The sequence below is a fragment of the Tinamus guttatus genome, unplaced genomic scaffold (assembly GCF_059628265.1).
Source record: "Tinamus guttatus ecotype Peru unplaced genomic scaffold, ASM5962826v1 Tinamus_guttatus_pri_ptg000202l, whole genome shotgun sequence".
NCBI classification, from domain to species: Eukaryota; Metazoa; Chordata; class Aves; order Tinamiformes; family Tinamidae; genus Tinamus; species Tinamus guttatus.
The window spans coordinates 4,461,723-4,481,127 of NW_028288736.1; the positions used below are offsets into that span (position 1 = coordinate 4,461,723).

Below are 19,405 nucleotides of genomic sequence, written 5' to 3' on the forward strand. Positions count from 1 at the left end.
AAGTTTTTTTTTTTTAAAAAAAAAAAAAAAGTTTCTGTTTAAATGCTTGGGTACACCAGCCTTTAATAAATAGTAATTTTTCTTGAAAAATATTTTCTGTCTAAATACTAAGGCTGCTTGGCCATGTTCTTAGGACTTTTCCTACATACATAAGTGTTACATGTACAAGTCATCATTGAATTGTCTGAATGTAAATGCAAGCACTTTTCCCTCTCCCCTCCCACCCCCCCAAAAAAGTTCTAGTAGTAAAGCATTAGAGAAATCACTATATCACAAAGGATCTGACACGCAGCAGTGCATATCTATCAGTTTTACTTAGTATACATCAGATTTTTAAAAGGAAGCTAATTAAAGTAAGAAGATACTTGTGTTTTGTTGTGTGTATGGTTTGGTAAATGTATAATTTGTCAGTCAAATGATATTATAGCTTAAGAAAGAGCAGGCATCCATGACTAGTTTTGAATTATATAAAACTTAATAAAATCTAGGGTAAACAGGGCAGTAGGCCTGAGGGTAAACAGGGGTTAAAAAGGCAGGTTAGGGGTCATAAAATTATCAGAACCTTAGAGGTTACAGAGAAATGCCCTTAATTTGTTTTACACTTCCCTAAATCTTTTTCAATATTTTTGTGAAATCTTATTGAAATGAGGTAGAATTATTGTGAGTTACGCAATCAGAAGGAAAACATGGTCCTTGTTTAGGACATCAGCTTCACTGTTTGAGAGCTGTTGCTGTCCCTACTTTGTAGCAAGGTCATTTCTGTCACTACCATCCAGATGTCTGTCCTCGGGGTCTGTGTAAACATGGTCTTCCCTGTGAGTAGGGCCCCACCCCGGTGCCTTCACCTCCCTCTTTATTCTCTCTTTTTCTCCCACTGCTTTTCCATGCATTTTTCTCAATTCAAATCTCTCATTCTATCAGTTAATGGAATTCCATTGGTTTAACTCAGAAAGGTAACAAAGTGTGTAGCCCCCCTCCAAACTACTGCTATTTGATTTATCTTGTTTTAATTATGTTTGAATTGTTTTAGGTATTTGTAACATTTGTCTTAAGCTGTATTTTGATATGTAGAAGGCACACAAAGTCAAACTGTAAGTGACCTTGCCATGTATTCCCCTGAATATCTACTGAGTGGGAGTAGGGTGAGGGTGAAGGGTGAGGGTGAAGAGTGATTTTAAGATCTTCAAAACCTGCCTGGATGCGACCCTCTGCATCTAAGGGTCGCATCTGCAACCCTCTAAGTGCCTCTAAGTGCCCCTGCTCGAGCAAGGAACTTGGACTAGATGATCTCTAAAGGTCCATCCCAACCTCGACCATTCTGTGAAATCTGGGCAACACTACACTTGTAGCTTCTGATAAAAGTGCTGCTTGTTTTCATTTACCGCCCACTATCACATTAGCATTAAAATGCTTTGAAGCCACTACAGTATTTAGCCTTTCATTATTTACAGAAGACACTACTTACTTAAAAAGGGGGGTTTTATTTTCAGTCCTCAAATGGCTCTAAATTGTTCTTGTTCAATTCATTCCAGGCATGGTATTATACTTCCTTCTTTAGCTTTTCAAGTGTGAATGTTTCATGAATAAATGGAAGCGATGAATAATAAAAGGGTGCACTATACAAAAATACATTTAACATAAGTTGTTCAGTTCCTTAAAGTTTCAATTTGTAAACTCCATTCAATACATATTTCTGTATTTTGAAGTGCTTTCAAAACTTCACGTATTTTCCATTAGCTATTTTATCTATAATCTGAATTAAAGAAATACTTCGCATTGACTACAGTCAGCAAACATCTTTGTCAACATTTGTTCTTCAGGAGCTAAGTGCTTTTGAAAAATATCAGTATGATTTTCCTTTAAGAAAGAAAATTTGCTTTCCTTTCTCAAATTACAAGGATTTTTGCATAAGAGCAGCTGAAGTACTGTGCACTTCAGGTTTTGTATGCTACTAATCAACACTCAGATGACACTACACAGCACATTGTTACCTGATAAAGGCAGTAACTGAGTATCACTGAATGCTTATATTCCAAGTAGACTATATTCGGGCAGTAAAATGTGAGTAGTTCCTATAGCAGTTTCTATAAATTAAAAATCACAACATTTATCAAAGATGGTGCTAAGATAATTTGTACTGTTGTAAAATTGTTTTATAATATTATTCAATATTTGGCAATAGCAAAGTTGGCTATTGGTCACATGACAAAAAAAACATTACTCATTACATCCACACTTAAAAGCAATGAACCAGAGTTACTAACTGCAGATATTTAAAAAATACCTGTATAAAATTTTAAGTCACTCAGAGTTGTTAATCATGTGATTTGAAAGTTAAAAGGTCCTTTACAAGCTTAACTATGCTTTGTGTATTAATACAAAGCCTTGCTTCCTAACAGTGCAGGAAATCAAGGGACACAGAGTACTATGCAATATCATTGCCTGAAATAGATGCTATTTTAAATTTAAAGTCTTCATATTTGCTGCTTTTTTCTTAACTTTATGATAGCTTCAAAATGCCTACATATTTAAGATACCATTTGAAATCCATTAAATACTTTTGTTTACATTTAAGTAAACACAGCTGTGTATCACTGTGTATCATTCTAATAGATGGATTTTAACTTATACGAAAGATCTAAAACACAGTTCTAGAATTGACTGGATTTCTCCAAAGCATAATTATTCCCTGAGCTATTACAGTGGTTCACACTGTAGTAGTTACACTTATTACCATATAGATGAGTTGAAACGTTCTTGATTACCTATATGCAAATAAAAGGTATATACTGACTTAAAGGCCATCTTCAAGAAATAAACCGAAAAAAGCAACACTGTGATTCTCAAGTCCCTGGACAAAGGTGTTGTTCTTCCCAGAAGCTGAGATTTTTGCTTTTCACCTTTACTCTGACATCAAATATACAATTTTTCTAAACCAACTTGCCAATTGCTTATATGTAAGCTTCAGTGACCAGTGGATGCAACAGAAATGAGACTAGAGAATACTAACCTAGGGGATGATCCTGTCAGGATCAACTTCTGATCTCAATCCAAAGAGATTATCCTGTGATTTCCATTTTTAAGTTTTCAGGAATTAATTCTAATAATAATGCTGATTTTTGATCAATCTGCTTAAAAAAAAAAAAAAAAAAAAACACTAGACCCCTTGCTTTGAAGCAATACTGCTACTAAATACAGCTACTAAAATTTGAAGTGATCTACGATTCTTGAGAAACCAAAAACAAGTGTTATTTGCATCTAGGCACTGATAATATTTCCTCATAGAATATCTGTCATGTAAATACCTATTGTCTCACAAGCAGTCGCAAGCACAGAAATGCCCATTGTGTAAATAAAACATCAGCATGGAAATCTGTCTCTTATCTTCGTGAGTGTGGAGAGGAGTGTAACTCAAACACAGCACAGCCATGAAAACACAAACACACACAAAAAAAGACAAATTGGCAGTGCAGAAAAATCAGCATATCCACCACAGGCTGAACCTACAATCTCTCTTTCCCTGCCAATGCCAATATTTTAAGCTGGCTGCAAACAGCCTGGAAATTGGACAACCCTTCATGGTGCCCTCAGGTATTTTGCTCAGCAATTTCATGTCCATGCACAGCATTTGACTGCCTTTACTTATCAAAAGCTGAACTACAGATTGGATGTCTCCAGGTCACACATAATTGAGCTTTGGTATAAATTAATTGTAACTGTAAATACATACTAAGCAAACATGTATTATTATCAGAATTTAACTGGCCATTTATATCTGGAAATAGCTGTTTGTTGAATAACTGAGATAGTTCCTGTATATTTAGAAATGCTTTTAAACATGTTGCTCATGCACTCTCCTATTTGTATACAGAAGCTTGTAATACAAAAGCTGCAAGTCAAGTGGGTTGAAGATTTCATCTATCAAAAACAAGATACTAATAAAATAACTATATTCATGTTAAAACTATGCTTAGTAGTAAGCAAACAGTTCAGGTTTTTGATATATTATTTACAACTGGGTTATTCCATATCTAGGAAAGTTGCTTTCTTCCTTAGTCTTCTCATCTATATATCAAGAACAATCAGTAAAGATCTGTTGAGATCCTAACAGTAAGCCAAAGTACTCCATCACCTTTGTAGAATCAGGCTTTCACATCTCTTTCTCAATTCCTCATTCATAAAATGAGGCTTAAATATTGTCCTGACTTGCAAAGACAAGACTAAGCTCCCTACCACAACCATTTTAAGGAAGGTAAACCTCTGGCCTTGGACTACATACCTTTCATTTCCCCTTTACTGAGGGACCAGTTTCAGAGTAATTGGTTTAAGTACTGCTGAGTCTTGTAAACACACCTGAAAAAAATGGGAGCACTAAACACACACAGCATTTCTGTGAATAAGGCAATATGACTGGAAAACACAGCGAGGGAGCTTCTCATCAGAGCCACCACTGATTTACAGGTGGCCTTCACATGACAGGTGGCCTTTTCATCAGCTTTTTCCACCTGTAAAATGGGGTAGTAATGCATTCTTATCTACCAAGAGAACAGTAAAGTATACGCTAATAGTTTGGAGGCACATAGGTAAATACATAGAAGACATAAATGAGGAAGTGAAAATTTCAGTGCAAAGTAAATAATACTGAATCATGTGCTGAACAGTGAAAGGCTGAAAGATTAATTACTAATGAAGAACACAGTGTGCAATAGTTAATTAAGATTCTATGCCAGAGTGGATATACACATAGGACAGAATTAGGATTATTCATAAAACATTTATCCTGTCATTTCCCAACTTCTTGGTACTAGACTTTGTACTCTTTAGAAAAAATAGCATAGTGTAACACAATAATAGGTACAGTGAATAAGCTTTTAGATAGAGGCTTATTTTCACAGAAATGTTACGTAAAATTGTCTGAGCTACTAAAAACAGCTTCCTAAATAAAACCATTTCTGTAGTTTGTCACAAAAATATTCAAAAGGGTAAAATTAGTCAGTTAAAACAAGAAAAAAAAAACAATCTTTGAGGAGGTTAACCACATCAAGAGGGTGTACACCAGATAAGGAAGCACAAGAGTGTTTCTCTTTTTTGTGGCACTCCCTTATGAAGAGACAGCTGGCAACACATTGGACAGGTTTCTCCTCTCTCTAACACAGCACTTTAGCAAAAAGAAGTGCTTTTAAGCCAGAGTATATGACATGGCATCACAGCAGCCATACTATACACCACCAACTTGACTCTCTGCCCACGCATGCTCTGCTTCAACACTTTCCCAGCACTTAACAAAAACCACCGTTTGCTCTGCCAGGACGCTTCGGCCTCCATGGCGCAAACCTCCTTCATGGGAAACCGTACCAACACCTTCACTGCAAGACCGCGCCTTCGCACGCCGTTTCTTTCACATAACCCCACGCCCCTCCATCTTTGCCACGACTCGTCCCGCTTCGTTGACCCCCTGGCCGCAAGATGGCGGCGTGCGCGAGCGCGAGGTACCTCAGATCCCCCCCACTCCCAACGGTCCGGCGCGAGCGCGGGGCGTCACCTCAACTGCCCCCCCCCCGCCCAACGGCCGCTCTCAACGGTCCGACGCGACCGCGGGGCAACATCTCAACTGCTTTCCCCCCTCCATAACCGCTCTCAACGGTACGGGGCGAGCCTGCCCTCCCACCGCCCACCCCAGGCGCCCTCTTAGCCCACCTGTGGGACGCATCGTACTTCTGCCGCTTTTTCTCCCTCCCCTGGGGCAGAGGGCGCTACCCTGGCCCTCGCCGCTGCTGGTCCGGAAACACGGGGCCGCCCCGGGCTCCTCTTGACTGCGAAGCTCCTCACTGCCCGCCCCAGGCTCCTGCGATGACGAGGAGTGAGGGGAACCGGGAGCTGCCGGCGCTGAAGTCGTTCCTCTACCCGCCCCCGCCCCGTTGCTAGACCGTTAGGCGCGGGAAGAGGCCTCGTCTATCAAAAAGTTGGTTACTTTGAAAGAGAGAGTGACCAGGGAGATGGGTGTTTTCCACAGATCAGATGGACCTGCGAAGCCCACTGCAGGTGGCTCCTTCCTACCAGGGAGCCACTGTTTAAGTACATGGAAAGCGGACTGCAAGCGAAGGGCTCTGGGGAGAGGTCTGTCTTCGCATGTGTGCTGTGATCTTTATCCCAGCAGCACAGTTTTTAACGGCCAGCATTGGGCTGTGATTTAACTGTCCTTCGGTATTATGCCACCTGTTAATTTTTTGACAGAGCTGAGAGGAAAATTGGAAAAAGTGTGAGAAAAAAAGCATGTAAGAGAGAGAGATTAAATGATTTAGCCCACTGCTATGCAAGCCCTCAAATTTAGTCAGGAGACATTGACTGAGGGAGCATTAACCACAAACACTGGATCCAGAAGGAAGAGAAGCAGTTGCTGCAGAGATTTCAGGGAAGAAGAAAGTGTTACATTGTTTTGGAAGCAAATCTTGTCTGATTGGACTTGGCTTTTGGGTACATCTTTCTCGCTCATTTGAATTTCTGCCCACATTCCTCTTCCCCACCAGAGCTTTGATGCCTGGTGGCTGATTTTAATGACATTTGTCAAAGGTTTTATTGGTTTCCAAGATGAAGTTCTGCAGTATTGATTTCAGGAGCGTGGGTGGCCAACGTAGAGGAGCAGACACAAATGCTCAGCTCTGCCTGGATTGAAGGAAAGGTTGCAGAGTAAATTCAGACATTATTAGAGCAAAATCCATACAAGGTCAGTCTTTATAATTGCTACAGTCACAACAAAACCTCTAAAGTTTGCTTTCAGCTACAAATGCAAATAGGCAGAGAGCTGGGCTTCAGTCTTAGAGCTGGTTTTCTAGTGTCCTTGGAGGCTGTGAGGAGCCTGAGCCATCACCATCGGTTCCTGTCTTCATGCAAGTAGGTATTTAGTTTTTATTTGGTCTTTTTTTTTTTCCCTTATATTCCTCCATGGTCTTTTTTGCTAATGAGTAGGTGCTTTTGGTGAACTTTTGGCTTGGCCTGGTCTACTGTACAGTGGAAATGTCTGGCTGCTTATTCATGGGGAAGATCTAGGCTTCAATCAGATTTCAATCATGTCAGTCTGGATGTGCATCCAGAAGAGCCTGAAATAACTCTCTTTGTTCCTTTCTACTGGTTTTTCACTTCCATTTACTGAAGTAAGAGGTGTCTAGGCATTACTGCATTCCTGTACTCTGCAGTGTTGGTAGGCTTAAATCACAAGCAGGGCGAACAGGAAGGAGATACCTTATAGTGGGGGAGGAGATGTGTCAAAGATTAAACAATTGGAAATAGTTTATCTGACCAGATTGCCAAGGTGGTAATGATTGCTGCTCCATAGAAGGCAGAACAGGTAGTGGAGTCATTTCAACAGTCCGAACTATGACTATTATCTTCACTACAGAAAGCAGATTTTAAATGACAAGGCATATTTAAATACAAAAGTAAGTGAATTCAAAATTATTTAAAAAGTCTAGTAAAAAAAAAATCAAAATCTGGAATTGTCTCCTGTGTCCTAGAATGAGGGAAAAACTTTAGTTGTGATAGGCCAACTATTTGCATTTTGACAGAAGAGATAATAACCATACATCGTGGAAATTAGTTCTAATAGAATTAGTCCTAAATAAAGGAAGTGTTAGACAGATAAGCAAGTAATGTGTAAAGCAAAGCTTATTAAAAAGGGTATAAGCACATAAAATTAATGTGGGCAAATACAGGGCAAAAAACTAGTTGAAGAAAGAAAGGACCTTGGCAAAGTTCAGAAGCAGGAAGGGCTGCTCCCAATGGAGGTCTTGCTGAGGCCCTCATCAGTGCACACTGTGTACATGGAGACTTGCAATGGTACTGCCAAAATGTGTGTTCTTACCAGGAGGGGACAAAGGAAAGACAGTGCTAGGCACAAGATGATCCAGAGAGGGCTGGAAGAAGAACATATGAGAGCGGTTCCTGAGAAAGTGGAGGTGGTGATGGACTGTGTGGTCAAAATGGGGGCATTTGGGAGGATCAATCTTCACAGGGATTGTGGCAGTTTTAAGAGACGCTCTTAGCTGTGGTGCAGACCGTTTGTCAGTAGTATATGTGCTTTAACCTGGCAAGTTAGGCTGGATGCGTAGGGCCTGTGCTTGTGTGTAATGAACCTGATTGAGCTGAACTAGTGTTTAAGTCTGAATACTGAGGGTTTTTTAGGCTCTTTTGCTGCCGTCACTGTTTCTGAGACCATGCTATTGACCTGTCTATGACACTGATGACAACAACAGGGGTAAGGGTGAAAGCATAGTGCTGATCTGTCACAGCTCCAGGCAGTGTTGCAGTAATCTGTGGTATGCAGCTGCATTTCTAAGAACAAAGAAGGAAAATTTCCCAACTGCTGGGTCATCGTCATCAGTTTATGCTTCTCCTATGCCAGCCCAGTCACAGAGTTTTGTCACTGGTGAGATGTAACTTGATGACATATTCCTGTCAGGGCCATTCTCCAGCAAGGAAAATAGCCAGGTTTGTTTGCTGTGAAACCTTGGTGTTGTGTTCTTCTCTACAGGTCCAGCAGAAAAAAAAAAAAAGTTTTCATCAATTCTTTAACTTTGTAATGACTGTATTTTGTAAGTATAATAAACTTGTGGCATTCATAATCACTGCTGGCAATTTAGGACCATTTACAGTTTCTAGGGAAGAAAGACCTACTTGAATTATTAAGTAACCTCATCGCTTGTCATGAAGCCCAGCTATATTAGAGGAAAATCTAAAAATCCACGTTGAAACATAATGAACATAGTTTTGCAATGATGTCGGTTTGGTGTTCAAGTTGCCTGGGTGTCCTCACTAGTCTTACTTAAAATTAATTGAATTTACTCTAAGTATAAGCTTGTTTCTGACCTCCTAGGCTTTTAATACTTATTTTAGGATAATTATATACTTCTGTAATATCTTTTCTCTTAACCATTCACTGACCTTCTTGCTAAGGTGTAAACAACTTTTGGTCTATTGTAGAACTTGAAGTATTTAAAATTTTTCTCTCAGTTTTTTATTAATATTTCATGTTACCACAGGTTTCTTTGTATTGTCCACTGTAATGTGGCTAGGTTATATTATAGTGCATGTGGTATTTCCCTAATGGCTAATATAAGCAGTTGGGAGTATTGCATTTCAGGTAATGCAGTTCATTTTTGTATCTTAGGGGACTGTGTCTGTGTCAGTTTTTAGGTTCATACTGCAATCATGTTAGTTAATCTACCTGTGAACACACACAGATAAACACACATTTTGGTACCAGATACTACTGTAGGAATTAAAATGGATTTAGCTGAGTGTCCACTCTTCTTATTTAGTGGAAAAAAGGAGAAGCTATGTAAGATTTTTTTTTTGCAAATATAAGTTATATCTTAGGAAAGATAATATAGGAAAGGGCTAATCAGTTCATATGAAGCCTTTGAGGAAACAGGAAAATAGTGGTTGGAACCATCTTTTCATTAAATGAATACTTACTGAAATAATGAATCTTAAAGGGAACATGAGCCCAGGTTGTTAGTGCACAAAGTAACATTTTCAGTAAAGGAAAAAATGGGTCATGTGAGCCAAATGTAATGGCTTCTTCCTCTGGTACTATTATGATTAAATTGGTTAGTGACAGAGATGAAATATAAAAATATATATAAAATAGTTGGCCTGTAATATACAAGCAGTATGTCACAACATGATTTGTATCAGTTTTTAATTTCATTCTTATATAAAAATTATATTTTCTCCCTATCGCAACATGGCATTCTTTGTAGTCACAACAGTTATATATAGCACAATGGAAGCTTAGCATTTATAAATCAGAGCAGGAATAAGAAATTTCGGAAATTTTTTTCTTGCCGTGGAGTGCAATTTAATGTAGAATTACCTGTGATTGTGATTTTTGTATACATGTGCAGGCAACTTGTAAACATCCAGATTTTGCTTAATCAAAATCTCCCCGGTGGTGACATTTAAGCATTCAGGGATTACAAACAGAATTAACCGTGTTGTCATTAGAAACCTGTGCAAATGCAGTCTTTAGCATAAGAAAGTCGCCACCACAGTATAGTGCTATGTAAAAAACAACTCTCATATAAAGACTTATTCCTGTCTTACAGTAATCATTGTTGAATGTGAATTTTTAATACCTACCATCATGGTTGTTTTATGACTTTATTTGAAAATCTGTATTGGAGAGCTACTCTAGTAATAAATCATTTGGTGCAGTGCCCGGCAAGATGTTCTTAGAAAAAGTTGCAGTACATCCTTTTGAAATCAGTAAATTATCTGGCAGTATGTCTATTGAAGTGGTTACTGCTGGAAGCACACAGGAGTAATGGTTGGATCCTCTTTAAAATCAAGTATTAACAACGATCTGGAAGATAAAGGAAGGGGATGCTGTTAATTGCATTTGTGAAAAATAGCAACCTTTTTTATTACAAACATGGGAGAACAAATTTAAGACCACTTAATGGGATTGTAGTAACATGTGTCGATCTAAAAACAATATTATTCACCTCAGTGTTTGATGTTGCACAAAGATATCCAGAGTTATAATGCAATGTGAGGGTCCTGTATAGTTACTGACCATTAGCGAGCACTCACTTCTCACTGATTGAATGTGCCTGAGAGACAATGCTGTCATCATTTCCTTCTTAGTAGCTGAGAAACATGCAGTTCTAACAGTTGATTTATTGAAGACTATTTGTAATTGCTCAGAACATAATTATTTTATTGAAATAGTTTGTTATAAAATAATGTTTATTTACAGCCTCTTTCTAATAGCTTAATAATGAGCATACTTTTAACTTTTCATTTTAAGATCGATTTATTCCATACTATACCCGTTATTCTTCAGGTAAGAAAGTGCTTTTTAGATGCTACTCAGGCAATAAGAAGCAACCAGTAAAGTGTCTATTACGGAATATTTTTGAATGGCATGAAGCTTAACATTGTGGTACAGTTTTCAAACACAAGTTGTCAGGTAGTAAATGAGTTATAAAGAGCCTTTCACAGAAATAATCTTACTCACTTTTTAAATTGGAGTTTCTCAAAAACAGGTTATGATCAACTCAGTCCTGTCAGAACAGAAGAAATAGACCATGGAGGCCTAAGTGACCTAGGAGGTTTTTGCTAAAATTATAGTCTAATTTGCTAATATTTTTTACTTTTCATCTAATGAGAAAAATCTAACAGTTCCTGTTGCAGAAGCAATTTAGTAACACTTGGCCATTTACTTTTAGTTAACTACTTCCAAGGATCTCTTTCTGTTTCATATTTGCCTCAGCCTGATATATCTGCAGCTGTTTGTTTTTTTTTAGATTGACATGAAGAAATAGAGCACTTTTTGTGTCTTTTTCTTCTTATTATTGATTTCATATTAGAGAAAGATAACTTTGCAACATAGACCAACCATGCAAAGAATTGTGAAGAATTGTCAGTACTGAGTCCTGTGAGAGAAACATGTGAAATTATTTAAGGTAGCTAGTTGCGCAAATTTACGGAAGAGAAACCAAGATTAGTAACAGAGGTAAAAATACTTAGAAAATGTTCACTCACTGGAATGACCAGTTTTCAATATTACAAAATGTTATTTCAAAACTCACATAGGGTGTATTTGGATTGATGTATTTTAAATTTCCGTAATAATTATCTTCTAATTCATATATTGTAATATTCTAAAAAATTATTAACCCACGAAGTAGATAATTATGAATAAATTCCTTGAAGTATAATTAGTGTAGTCTTCAGAATAACTTCTAAGAGCCAGTTGGTAATACTAGTCACTGAACTACAATTTGTGAAGAGAAAATATGATTTAAAATAACCAGGTTAAGTGTTCCATCCGATAACACCTTGATAGAATAACCCAAAAAATCCTTTCCATCCTCAATTGTGGGTCTCAGAGAATTATCCAAAAGCAGGGGTTTGTTTAGTTTTGTTTGCAGTTGCCTGCTTATAGGTCATGTTGAGCTGTTTTATTCTTTTTCTTTTTTTTTCCTCTAAAATATTATTTTATTGAAAAAATTAAATTAAGATGGTGACTTTAGATCTGGATAGAGTCATGATAATTTTTATCCCGTCTTTCTGTGTGGGTTGATATTTACTTTCTTTTCTGAAAGCTGGCTTGCAAATTCTGATCTCCTACCTTACTGTCTCATTATATAAAAATCATCATAGTGTTTAGATGCATTGCAATTATTAATTAGTTTATCCTCTCCTCATCCTTCTGAGGCTAGAAGATATTTCTCATCTTTATTGAGATAAATTTCTGTTGAGGCTGGATTGTCACAGGGCAAGTCTAAAAATATTACTGCTTGCATTTGGGCTGACCCCACATCCGTTTCAGTAATACTGCAAATGTAGATGTGAATCATTTCCCTCTGTTCTAGAGCAAAAAAGTTCAGGCTGTCAGGTAACTGGGTGCCCTGGTCCCCAAAGAATTACCTCTTCCTCAGCACCAGCATGGCATCTCATCCATGCTGTTTTGTGAGAGATCAATAAAAAAGTGGTGTAAGAAAATCTGAGGGTTTTTTTTTGCTGGAAAGCTTGGTGTTGCCTTTGGGGTGTTTGCAGCTTGAGAGAGGAAGAATAAAATACAGCACTGAAAGCAAATTTTGAGAGATGCACATTCAGGAATGTGTACACAGTATGCCTTATTTTTCCTTTTTTTTTACAAAGTGCCCATATGTAGGTGGGCGCTTTGAAAATAGGACAGCATGATGAGAATGACTGTTAATATTAAGCATACTTTATATGTAATAGCTTTGCTTAAAGTTTTATTTGAAAAATGACTTTTTTATTCCTTTATTTTATAAAAGTCTTGTGGTATATTGCCATGATCAGTTATAATAAGCACAATTTTAAAACCCTTTATTGTTAAATCATTTCTTTTCATTTTATAACCTTTTTTTCGCACATTAGCTGTATCTCTACTGGTAAGTTAACACCAAAGAAAGAGTCTGATCATTTTTTCTAAAAGCCCAGAGAGAGGTGCTTAGTAGGTGATGCTTGTGCACATTCAGCCTCCTTTAGCCAAAAAAACCTGATGGAAGCTGACATCTTTGAGAGCTATGAAACACTAGGTAGCACTGATCCGTTTTGGAGGATACATAATAACATCTTAATGTACTTTATATTGGAGAATAAAATAAAAGCAAGAGAATTTTCTGTCTGAATATATAATGCATGAATGACTGCTTTTGAGATACTGATACATAAATTATAGATAGCCTTTCAGATTCTGCACTATGTATTATTAATTAAAAACTAAAGATCTTCATCTACAGCTGAGTAACACCCTGATATCTAGGCCACTGGAGAGCACATTATAGTGTTGGAGACTACATAACCCAGGCTGAATGCAATAAAATGCTGTCTTTTTGTCATTATGGATTGTGTTTCAGTACATGAAATGTCCAGAACCTTCTCATATTACAGTGGACAACAGAGTTTTTGCTTTTTAAAGAGAAAGCATGAACAAGAGTGAAGTTGATCTTACATTTTCTTTAGCAAAGAAAGAAGAAGAAATATTTGTATCATGTTTTGCCTAGATTATATAATTTCCCAAATGGCACAGTGCTCCAGGAGATCGATGTTTCCTTCTCTCTCCCTCCCCTCTCCTTTCTCTCTTAACAATAGATTTTAATGTCACTTGATTTGATTCTTTCTCACTTAGAGGCTTAGAGGGCAAATGATAAAGATCATCAAAATAGTCTGATATTCTTAATAGCTAAGCTTCTAAAGTGAAATCAGATACAAAACAAAGTGCAAAATCCCTACAAGCCATGGTAAGCTGAATTTTCTTTTATGTTAAGGTGGAAACAGCCTATCATAGATGGCTAAAGTGTTTGTTAGTGATTATAGATTCATATTAAAGTGTTTACTCAAGGAATATTCATTGCTTATGATGTTTCTTGTGATCTGAGGAAGATGTGCTATAATCAACAAACTGCCTTAAATTAATTGTGTAAGGCAAGATACAACTAAAGTTAAAATCAAGTCCATGTCTACAATCACAAATTTAACAGTGATCAGAATATTTCTGCCCAATTCTGATGCCTACAAATTTTTTTACACTTGTTTTACACTGAGACTTATAGGGGATTACATGTTGGTTTACACAGTACAAAGTGATGATAAGCTCTGAGATAGTGTGTGTTTTTGTAGGTTTTTATTTTTGTCAGTGGAATTGTTAATGTGGGTACCATTATACAGAAAAGATATGAGCCTCTCATGAAAGTAACACAATATAAATAAACATAAATGCAAGATCCAAACATACAGACTGCTACAGAATAAAAATTGAAGAGGAAAGAAAATTCAGTGTGAGGACTGGCAGATTCAATTATTATTTCTTGGGAATGAAAATTTTGTGTTAATTAAAATGTTTTCTTTAAGGGATTTCACAGCACTGAAGAAATATTCAAATTCACTCTAATGATGGCTCAGGATTTTTCAATCAACTTGCAAGGGAGAAGATCCTTCAAAGTTTCTGACAGCTGAAATGAGTGACAAAGCTTTTGAAAAGTTAATCTAAGAAAACAAAATTATTTATTAGAAAAATACTTATTTTATTATGATTATAATGCAGCTCATGGCCAGAAGTCTGTGTGCCAAGTGCGCCTTAATATTGTTAGGCATTTCACCTAGGGAACCTGGTCTCAGACAAGTGAGGGTAATACCCATATTTTCCTATTAGTGGTGGAAAGATAAAGTAGCAGCCATTTGCTTATGATAAAAATAAATGTTTTTTTCTCTCATCATCTAGCACTTTCCTACCTGGAAGTACCTGCTTCACTGAGCTCCTCATTATATGTACACATGCTGTATATCAGTTAGGGTCAATCCACCATACAGCCATCACCTGAATATTTGAATCAGTTATTTTCTGCTAAATAATCTGCCTGCTCCTCTTTGCAAACTAAATGAAGACAGAAAGAGGGAGTGTTGGGGTCAGACCGAAGTGAGCCTTACAGGTTTCTCAGTTTTTGTTTTCCTTAGAGAAATAGCTGCTGGTCTGCTCCTGTGACCAGCACAGTCAAGAGTACTGTACCCATCCTGTAACACTGCGTCAATAAACTTTTGGCTTTGACCTGCAATGAAGCTGTGCATTCAGCTTCTCTTCGGCATGTAGTAATGAAAGATACTAAGGCCAAAAGCACGGTTTCCAGACAAAACACAACAGTCATCTCCATCCCCCATGTATTTTCTCTGCTCCATATCACCTCCTTTAGTATGCCCATCGTCTCCTTCTCCTGCCTCTTGCACAGACTTGTAGATAGTGGCCCAGGACCCCCAAGTGTTGCTGCACCCTGCAGACTGCAGGATCAGAGCAGGTTCATATGAGCCAGGACATGAGTGTAGGAACTGCTCGAGGACAAAGGCATAGCATGGAGTGCACCACAATTGAGGTGGATGTGGTACTTCAGAGGAAAGGAAACCTCCAAACATTTTGTTTCCAGGCTCTGGGAAGCCCACATTGTCAGAAGCTGCTCGCATCATACCCTGTAAGCAAGCCCTAGGGGCACAGTGATTCAGAGACACAGCACAGAGTCACAGTTCTTCAAAAGTGATTTCATGCATTTCTAGCTAAACAGAATGGCACTGAGATCAAAAATTATGCATATCTGAAGATAGAAAAACGTTACATCACCTGGCTGTAAAAATTTTGGGAGTGAGATTGAGGAGGGAATCCTGAATCTAGGACAAAATCTCGGATAAAGATGCTGGAAGGTTTCTTTCACTTTTATTTGAAAATGCAGAGGCTAAATACTGTTAAGGACTATATTCTGGGTTAGGTGTGCCAGAGTTATCTTATCCTTTTTCCCTGCTTCTCTGTGCTTCATGGGGGAGCAGAAGTCAGGTTTTCTCTTTTGATGGTAAAAAATCACATGTTCTCTTGTCAGTTTATATATGCAGGAATACATACATATTCTTGCAGGTAAAAGGAATGGAGTTGTATTTATTCTCATTCCTTGTGGAAGTCTCGCCCATCTACTTTAGCATGCCCTTAAGCAAACAGATTATGCTATTTTTGGCCTTGTGTGCAGAGTTTCATGGTACATTTGCAGATATGAAGTCAAAGGATTCAGGCAGTGGTGAAACTCCCTCTTGTTCCTGAACTTCAGAAAAAAACACATTGTGCTTCCCATTAGTATAGTGCAGTTCTTCAGAGTTTACCTTTTAAATGTGCTGTTTGAAAACAGGCTTTTGAAAATAGCCGCTGTGGCAGCAGAATGCTGAGTGGCATGTGGGCTGTGAAAGTATGTCACAGTGAGGTGGAACTCCAGTATCATGTCTCACCGAGATTTTTGGGCACCATGCAAGTAATGCTGTAAAAGCTGCTAAGTGAAGGGAGTTAATCACTGGCTTTATAGTATAAAAAATGATTATTTCTCTGTGCTCCTATTGGTCCAGAAGAGGGAAAATGAGACATGATACATAGAAACTGTATACAATATAGTATATTTGAAATCCTCCAAGCTAAAACCAGGTTCTTCTCTCCAAAAATAGAATTGCAGTTCCCGTTTAGTCATATGCTTTTGCCTCATAGTTGTGGCTAGATCTACCTCAAAAGAAGAAAAAATAATTATTGCCAAGGAAGGCAGCCTATGTGGAAGCTACCTTGCAATGTCTGTTTCCTAGTGTTTCACTAATCCAACTAGGCAGGAAAGATTTAGATGCAAAAAGCCAAGCAATGGTGAATCTAAAAACAATGGCATAATAATGTTGCAGTCAGCTGTTTTTTTCTGGAATTTTGTAGTATTGTATTGATTATCCATTTCAGTCTTTTTGAAGTTCATTGAAACCAGTAGAAAAATTCTCATGTGATTTAAAGGCTTTTGGGTCTGCCTTTAGACCTGTGGCTGACTTTAGAAGTTGAAGGATGCAAAAATTAAATGTATTTAAATATATTTTGTGTATATTTTTAAAGGTGTTTATATACATATACACACATATATTTGTGTGGGTGTATATATAAATATATATGCATATATAAATAAAACTTCCTTAAAACATTTCTGAAATAATCATGTAAAATGAATGGTATTTGCAAGATAGCAGTTTTGGTGGCTATCATTCATTATGCTTTAATTGCAGTGCTTGTCATGAATAATTTGGTGCATTTCATGCCAACTGAACTCTGTGTGACACCACACAAAATTACCTACTGCATATACAGACCACACATACTGAGGCAATACCTTGAATGTGTCAAAAAGCTGTGCAATAAATTGCTTTTCTCCTATATCTTTCTCCTATATTCTTTCCTAGGATCAGGAATATTCCTAGGTGGTTATTTAGTTCCTTGTAAATATAGAATGTTAACATCATACCAACAGATTTATGCGTATGTATGGATACTGCATAGAGGCAGAGTACATATATACACACAGCATTTTTTGATACATATGCTATTTTGTGTGTCTCGTTAAATTCTCTAGAGATTAAAGAGGAAAATTCTGGGTTAAGTTTTTAGAATTACATGTATGACAGACGATTATGTAGAGATCTAAAAATGAGAATACAGGAATGTTATAAATATTGGTCATATTTTTAAAATGAATAGACATAGCACTCCTTCCCACAACCAAAGCTGCCACTTTATATTTGGAATAAGAAGTGATACCTTTGTGAAGCAGACACAGGCATTTCCTTCGTCCTTACTCAGTGAAGCCTCTATTCCCTTCTCTTTCCGTTCCAATTAAACTGTAGGGCAAAACTGTATTTTCTAAATACATCAAGCACATTCCCTTTATCAGCATGTTGCAGTGTTCCAGCAGATGTTCCTGTCGACAAAACATTCCATCTCAATTGGCCACTCTTGTATAAATACTAAAAATATAAGCAAATACAATCTGAAAGTAAAACATCACGGCACATTGAACTATTTAGGTCACAAGTGATGTGGAGGATTTATCTTATGTAAAGAGTTAGAACCTCCAACCTGAGCCCTGATTTACCAGTACAATTTGTAATGTGAAACTTCTACAGGCTTCAAATATTGCATGTGCCAATGAATATTAAATTGAAGCTCCAAGTTAATACATTTTTCAGTGAACTGTATGGTTTTTTTTCTCCTGCTCCAAAAATGTTGCTTTTTAAGTGGGTTGCATGATTATAGCAAGGCATATGGAGAAAGAACCTCACTTAAATTGTGTGTTGGCATACTCTAAGCCAACATTTCAGTGTCTTGTTTAGAACAGGATAGAGAACAAAAAAGACCCTGTAGCAATAGGAAATATATAAGAAGCAATGCAGGTGAAGAGAAATAAAAGCTTTGCTGCAAAGTGACCATGATGTCAGATCCCAAATGAGTATTTGTAATCAGGTGATTTTGGGCTCTTAAAATATTTTCATTTACCATCAATTCCTTGTGAATACTTTTATTGCTAGGAAGAACTGAAGATAGGACTGACTCCTGTGAATGAAGTCCTTTGTTTGGTCAGAACAGTGTAACGTCTTCAGATGCAGCAACTAAAATGCTCAGTGCCAAGCTTTTTTTTTTTCCCTCTCTCTCTCTCCTTTCCCCTTTATAGAGTTTTATGAGCGCTTCTCATCCATTTGTAATTTGGCCACTTGCAATGTCCATCAAAAGAGTCAGGAGGAAGATGCTTGAGCAAACCTCAATATGGTATTTCTCATCCCTGCAAGTCTCAACCCAGGACTGCTGTGGATGAAACGTGATACTTGAGGCTGCCAGAGCTGTGTCAATCCTGAATCACCAGCTACAGTGACGAAAAGTGAGAAACCCTGAATAATAAGGCGGCAGACAGTCTGGTCGCGGGGAATCAGGTCTTAAAATCAGACCTTAAAAGTTCAAGAACTATTGGATTTTTCCTAGGTACTTTCTGACCTCAGACCCTCTTGGAGGTCAGATCACAACTACATCATCCAGAAACTTGATTTCCACTGAGCTTCCATTTAAAAGTGAAACCTGATATTCTCATGAACTCTATGAACAGCAGTACGTGGACCACTAAGAAAAAGTACCAAGCGCTGTGAAATTTTCCAGTAACACAGCAAAGTGGCAATGTTGCAGAAGCAATTAGCTGAGGATGTTCTAGTCACTGCACAAGAGATGTCCTGTAGCTAGGATGAGCTAACATAGGACTTTTTTAATAGAAGCAACTTAGCATTCTGTACTGCTCCTTCTGCCAGTCTGTTGTAGGTGGTGAGAAATGGAAGAAATACGCTTGAAATTATAGTTTCTCAACAGATTGAAATTAATAACTGGCAAATTGTCCCATTCACAGTGGCTATTTTTTTTCCTCAAAAGTGTTAAAATCAGAAACCAAGCCTTTCAACATTTTTATGACCTGTGACAATTTTTTCCCCTACCTGAGAAATTTATGGTGCAGGAAACACCATAAATCGCAAAAGACATCAGGATTTACCAGAATAAAGTAAACAAGCA

The 19,405-nt window shown here is 37.5% G+C and overlaps 1 protein-coding gene across 1 annotated transcript in view; it reads right to left on the reverse strand.

Annotated features, from left to right (window-relative positions):
- The window catches only part of LOC104569604 (B cell scaffold protein with ankyrin repeats 1), a 51,025-nt gene extending 33,382 nt beyond the window's left edge, over positions 1-17,643 (reverse strand). The window contains exon 1 of the mRNA XM_088524027.1: positions 17,618-17,643. The gene's annotated coding sequence lies outside the window, so the exon portion shown is untranslated. The remainder of the gene's footprint in view (positions 1-17,617) is intronic.
- Positions 17,644-19,405: the final 1,762 nt, after the last annotated feature.